This window comes from Engraulis encrasicolus, chromosome 22 (assembly GCF_034702125.1).
Source record: "Engraulis encrasicolus isolate BLACKSEA-1 chromosome 22, IST_EnEncr_1.0, whole genome shotgun sequence".
NCBI lineage: Eukaryota > Metazoa > Chordata > Actinopteri > Clupeiformes > Engraulidae > Engraulis > Engraulis encrasicolus.
In genome coordinates, this window is record NC_085878.1 from 37,767,904 (window position 1) to 37,775,403 (window position 7,500).

Genomic DNA, 7,500 nt, shown 5'->3' on the forward strand with positions numbered 1-7,500 from the left:
TCCTGTCTGAATTCTTGCCATTCAAATATTTTGAGAACATACTCCCACATAAACAAAATGAAATGCATTTTGCAATGCAATGCAATGGAATGCCCTATACAAAAATGTCAAATTCCCAAAAATGTAAAAACAAAAAAATGGATATATGTAATTTGTCATATGTCACAGTGAGCTATATTTGGTGAATGTATGTGTAAGTATGTGTGTAATGTCTCGTAGGTAATGTCTTTTTCTATTTATGTATGTGTGTATGCTACTTGACACCTTAATTTCCCCCTGGGATCAATAAATGATACTCTAACTCTAACTCTACTACATTTTGCAACGAAGCTCTTCATATACTGTACGTCCAGCTTGATGAGGGCTGGACTGTTCCAGAAAGTGGGGACAGCAACACATCAAGCTCTGCCTGTCACCAAAGGCTGGTAGTGTGGTGCAGAGGAACACACACAGCGCAGCTCCCTGCCAGAGGACCTCAGGGACCTTGGCTGTCATCTGGAGCAAGAACTTGGTGTTATTTACAGGTATTTTATATACAACATACAATTTTATATTTACAGTATGGTTGGTATGGATGGATGAAAGACACTGAAGAAGGCTCAGGCCGAAACGTTTGTCTGCCATGCTAACCCAGTATTAAAACTGTTAGAAACTGATCCGGGAGTACGGCTTTTTCTACCATACTGTACATGAACTTTGCTGTTTGCTCGCACCCAAAGACCTTGTAAGAAACTTTTCGCAGTTGAGCGCACTTTCTCTACTAAAAGTTGGTATGGATGGATAGACACACTATAACTGTATAAAATGGAAGAGCAGAGGTAGATACAATGTTGTGTAAACAGCAAAAGAGAGGAGTCACAGCACTGTAAATGATACAACACATCAACATTTTTACAGTACCGTCTTGGTGAGATAATTGTAGGCCTGCACAATTAATCGAAATTAAAGAAATCATTCCAACTTCTGAACTTTTCCATATGGGAGCATGTGTGCTCAGGGTTGCGTGCTGCGTGAACTGTGGGGCAGCCGTGGCCTAGTGGTTAGAGAGTTGGTCTTTCAATCTAGGGGTTGCCGGTTCAAATCCCTGCGACCTCTCCCTACATCTCGATCCATGGTGGAAGTGCCCATGAGCAAGGCACCTAAGCCCACATCTCTCCAGGGACTGTAACCAATACCCTGAACAATAATAATAGTTGTAAGTAGCTTTGAATAAATGAAAGCGTCTGCTAAGTGCAATGTAATAATGTAATGTAATAAACGTCACAGCCAGTTCGAGATTAGGTGCGGGAACAGGCACTAGCATGGTTCTCTGTCGGCCTGAAGGTGCTTACGCTATGAGGCTAATGTAACTATCTTTCGGTCACTGTGCACTGTGAATGTTACTGCTTACCGTACATGATTTGCTGGTAAATGGGGACACTGAACTGGCCTGATGGCACTATAGGAACTACATGACGTGGCTTTCTGCATAATGACAGACTGACACAAATACACATGCTGCCATGACATATGCACATCAGTTATAGAAACATATCGATGTTGTCATAATGGACATGATGACAGACAGATGGCATAGCCCTCCAACATAGTAAGGGTATCACACTAGAAAAATGCTATGCACACAGAGGTATATTTGTTGTCATGTCAAACACATACAGTAGACGCACTCATACAAATACAGGACATGCACGCACACACATGCCTTCAAATCCTTGTGGCGTATGCAGTGACAGGTTGATTACAGATACTTATTCGTGCTAGACATACTGAGTGACTGCAGGCACAGTATTACTATTGCTGTGCTAAAACACATGGATGCCATAAATCACATATTCATGTTTGGACAAAATGAAAACAGAAGCACATAGTCATGCAGCTGTGCAGTCATTACATGTATGTCATTTTGGACATGTTGGAAAATAATAATTTCGCTTTCTCTCTATGTATGTCTATGTCTCGGCATGGTATAGAGGGAAAACGTCATTTAATTTTCCTTGTATGACTTGTGCATATGAATAAAAGTGACAATAAAAGTTGATTTGACTTGACTTGACTTCAAAATGCAGCTTTGTCAGATGCATTTATTACAGAGTAATCATTGAAATGTTTACAGTTTTCGGCATCTGAGTCCACAGGCTGTTGAGATCTGCAGAGCAAATACCATTTGCAAGTCATTAATGTAAATGTGAATGTAACTACGTAATTAAAAACAATGAAAGTGAATGAACAAAGGCATACAGCAGCCAGGCAAAGAGCCCTGCAGTACAGAGGAATGGTTTGAAAAACGCAATATTATGGCAATATTAAAAATTACAATTACTAGATTAAGGCCTGTAATATTTAAGAGTGAAAATAGTGCAGCCGGAGGGGTGTGTGTGTGTGTGTGTGTGTGTGTGTGTGTGTGTGTGTGTGTGTGTGTGTGTGTGTGTGTGTTTCTGTGTGGGTGTGTGTGTGTTTGTGTGTGTGTGTGCGTACGTGCACGTGTGTGTGTGTGTGTGTGCGTGCGTGCGTGTGAACGTGTGTGTGTGTTTGCGTGCGTCTGTGTGTGTGCACACATGCGTGTGAATGTGCAAGTACGTCTGTGTGAGCTCGCATGCGCATGTGTGTGTGTGTGTGTGTGTGTGTGTGGAGTTTGCATGTGCGTGTGTGTGTGCTTGCATGTGCATGTGTGTGTGTGTGAGCTTGCATGCGCATGTGTGTGTGTGTGTGTGTGTGTGTGTGTGTGTGTGTGTGTGTGTGTGTGTGTATGTGTATGTGTGTGTGTGTGTGTGTGTGTGTATGTGTGTGTGTGTGTGTGTGTGTGTGTGTGTGAGCTTGCATGCGCATGTGTGTGTGTGTGTGTGTGTGTGTGTGTGTGTGTGTGTGTGTGTGTGTGTGTGTGTGTGTGTGTGTGTGTGTGTGTGTGTGTGTGTGTGTGTGCTGGTGTATGGCCCTATATTAGCTCAGTGTGTTGTGTCCATGCAATTTTAATGCGTGAGCAATTAGAGAGGGGTGCACCGCATAGGACAGCTACTTCTGCATGCCTTTAAATGAGCTGAGAGAGAGACAGAGAGAGAGAGAGAGAGAGAGAGAGAGAGAGAGAGAGAGAGAGAGAGAGAGAGAGAGAAAGAGAAAAAGAGAGAGAGAGAGAGAGAGAGAGACAGAGAGAGACAGAGAGAGAGAGAGAGAGAGAGAGAGAGAGTTAGGGGATCAATTTCTGCACATGTTTAAAGGAGCTCATCGTTCCGAAATGTGTTTCATGGAGCGTGTGATGGGAAGCTGTGCTAAGTTGTGTGGAGAGAGAGAGAGAGAGAGAGAGAGAGAGAGAGAGAGAGAGAGAGAGAGAGAGAGAGAGAGAGAGAGAGAGAGAGAGAGAAAGAGTTGGAGAGGGGAATGAGATCACAAGAGAGTGAGTGTTAAGAGAGAGTGAGGAGGGACTGTCAGAAAGAGAGAGAAAGAGAAATAGAGATGTGGAGAGGGGGGAAGAGAGAGAAAGAGGAATAGAGATGTAGAGAGGGGGAAGAGAGAGAAAGAGGAATAGAGATGTAGAGAGGGGGAAGAGAGTCATGGATCAAAGTGAAGGAAGGCGAGGGAGGAGGGAGGGGAAGTTTTGGCTGCCATGAAGCCAACTCAAGCTGCTTTGCCCTCCACCACACGTGGGCCCCCTCTGGAATCCCGGTGTGTGTGTGTGTGTGTGTGTGTGTGTGTGTGTGTGTGTGTGTGTGTGTGTGTGTGTGTGTGTGTGTGTGTGTGTGTGTGTGTGTGTGTGTGTGTGCTTAAGTGTGTGTGTGTGTGTGTCTGTGTGTGTGTGTGTGTGTGTGTGTGTGTGTGTGTGTGTGTGTGTGTGTGTGTGTGTGTGTGTGTGTGTGTCTGTGTCTGTGTCTGTGTCTGTGTGTCTTTGTGTGTCTCTGCATCCATATGCGTGTGTCTATGCATCCATATATGTGTGTGTGTGTGTGTATGTGTGTGTGTGTGTGTGTGTGTGTGTGTGTGTGTGTGCCTGCCTGCAAGCGTGCATGCGTGCCTGCGTGCGTGCCTGCATGTGTGTGTGTGTGTGTGCAGGCGTCCCAGCAGGGTGTAGGAGGCACAGGGGACGTGGCGCCAGGCTCCAGGCTGCTTCCAGACCTGCCGACAGCTGTGCCCGCCATCTGCCCGCTCTTCATGCTCCATACCTGGCCACGCACGCAGAGTCTACCCCCCCTTTACCTCCATCACCACCACCACCACCAGCCCCAGTACCACCACCACCATCACCATCACTATCCACCCCACTACCTGTATCTCCATACCTGGCCACGCAAGCAGAGTCTATCCCTCTTTACCACTACCACCACCAGCACCACCAGCGTCTCCAACTCCACCACCATCACTATCCCTACCACGATCTCCATACCTGGCCACGCACGCAGAGTTTACCCCCCTGTACCTCCCCCTCCACCACCATCACCACCAGCACCACCATCACCATAACTATCCCTACCACTATCTCCGTACCTGACTATACACCCCTAACCACCATCACCACCACCCCTACTACCAACTCCATCACCATTGCCTCCACTATCTTGTACACTCTCAGTGAATGGCAATTCCACCTCCACCATCACCATCCCTACCCCCACCACTATCTCCATACCTGGCCATGCACACAGAGTCTACCCCCCTCACCACCACCACCATCGCCACCAACTCCATATACACTCTCTAAGCACATTCAGGCCGACTGAGAACCGTGCTGGAGCCAGTTCCCGCACCTAATTGATTTTAATGTGTGTCCCCACACACATTAAAATCCTGGCCCCACTACTACCATCGCAACCTTTATTTTTTGACCTGGTAAATTCCAACTCCCATTGTCATTGTCATTGTGACAAAGCACTCCACAGCACACAAGTGTTCACTGCACACTGCACACTGCACACAACGAAACCAACCTGGCAGGTCTGGAGTCGAACCGGCAACCTTTGGACTGCAAGTCTGACGCCCTAACCGCTTACCCATGACTGCCCTATCAACACTATCAACATTCTCCATGCATGGACACCCACTAACATCACCATCACCACCATCACACATTAAGACTCTCATGGGTAAGGGTTAGGGCAGTCCTGCGTAATCAGGTAAGGCGTCAGACTTGTATTCTTGTATTGATTGAGGTACCCTGGGCATGGTTTCGTCCCACCCCACTGCTCCCTTGAAGCGCCGTTTGGGGCTTCTCCCTTGCACGGGTGAGGCATGAATGCTGTTTCGTTGTGTCCAGTGAGCACTGTGCTGTGGAGTGCTGTGTCACAATGGCAATGGACGTTGGAGTTTCCCAGGTGGGCTTTCACTTTACTTCATAACTTTCTCTGCTCCTCATGCCTCCATACCTGGTCATCCATGCAGAGTCTGCCCCTCTTCATATTGTCTACCTGGATACAGGGCTCTAAATTAATTGTTTTTATCACCAGTCAAAATGGCTAGTAGATGCTAATCTTACCAGCCAAACACACACTCACTAATGGGTCAAAGTGGCTAGAAAGTTGGTCTTTTCTACTAACCAAACTGTCATTTTAACAGCATTTGGCAGGTTAGCTGGTGTTACAGTTTTTTTCAATTGCTAACAAGCATTTGTCCAATCCTCAGCGACATTTGCAAAACTCTTAATACAGTAATGCACACCAAGGGCTTTCCATTGCCAGTGCGTGCTTTTGAGAAGAAAATGAACTGTTTGGCCAACTGTGGTTGGTAGGTGGTAGTCTGGGTTAAGAGTTTAGAAAAAGTATCCAAAGTATGGGTAAGCGCTTGTTAGCAATTGAAATAAATCTGTAATTTAGAGACCTGCCTGGGTGTGATGACCAAAACCACCACTAGGCTTACTGTACCAACTATCACAGCTACACTATAGCCATGACCTCAAGAAGAAAGCACACATTCAAAGAGACAGAGTAATCTTATTTGCCACCCCCACACCTTTGGGCTTTATAAGTGTTTCAGTGACAGACGCGTTGGCAGAATGAGTGCTCAATAAGCACTACTGCTACCACCATTACTGCTGCCATTACTGCGGCCATTACTGGTGTTTGTCTGACGGTGCAGAAACCAAGGGAGAGGGTTCCGGCCCCACTCACCCAGGTGGGGCCTGTCCGCCTTGTGGAGAGTAAGTGTGTGTGTTTGTGTGTGTGTGTGCGTGTGTGTGCGTGCGTGTGCGTGTGCGTGTGTTTGAATAACTTTCTGTTTTGGACACTGGACACTACTTACAGAGTTATCAGTGGCTGCACACACACACACACACACACACACACACACACACACACACACACACACACACACACACACACACACACACACACACACACACACACACACACACACACACACACACTTTGTCCATTCTGCTGATGGTCTCAACTTTTGGAAGGGAGGAAATAAATAAATAAGTAAATAAATAAATAAATATAAAAAAACAGGAAACAAACAACGGCCACCTGTTCTTGTGGTGCCGCTGAGCTCCACCAATGGGTAATGGCCGTGCATCAGAAGGAGCTGTGTCATTACTTACCCAAATGAGATGCCGCTAATTACAATGGATTACATCTGCTCTTGATGCATTAGTGTGGCTCCAATGCTCTCTCTTTCCTCCCTCTCTCTCTCTCTCTCTCTCTCTCTCTCTCTCTCAATCTCTCTCGCGCTCTCTTTCTGTCTGTCTCTCTCTCTCTCTCTCTCTCAATCTCTCTCGCGCTCTCTTTCTGTCTCTCTCTCTCTCTCTCTCTCTCTCTCTCTCTCTCTCTCGGATTCGGATTCGCACACACACACACACATACAAACGCACACACACATGCACGCATGTATACACGTAAGTGCACATAAACCCAAACACACGCATGCCCAGACGCACACATGTACGCAGACACACACGCATGCACGCGCGCACTCACACACACACACACACACACACACACACACACACACACACACACACACACACACACACACACACACACACACACACACACACACACACACACACACACACACCTTTACTGGTCACATCAATAAATATGGAACTTATGTGTGTGACTGTGTGTGTCTCATGTTGGTATAAACAACTTTTATGTTCCCCTCTGTCTTTTAGTCTCGATCGAACTGTGTGTGTTCGTGTGCATGTGCTTGTGCATTTGTGTGTGTGTTTGTGCATGCACGTTCATTTGCGTGTGCGCACGCCTGTGTATGCGTGCGTGCATGTGTGTCTGTGTTGTCTCCTTGCGTTCGTGCCTGTGTGTCTCCTTGTGTGTTTGTGTGTGTGTGTGTGTGTGTGTGTGTGTGTGTGTGTGTGTGTGTGTGTGTGTGTGTGTGTGTGTGTGTGTGTGTGTGTGTGTGTGTGTGTGTGTGTGTGTGTGTGTGCGCGTGCGGGCCTGTCTGTCTATCTTTTAGATGGGGCCATAGAGAGGAGGCAGCTTAAAGGGCTCCACTTTGCTGTAATTTACCTCCCAAGGACAAACAATAAACTCTTGATTTATTGTCTCTTAGGTCCCGCCATCA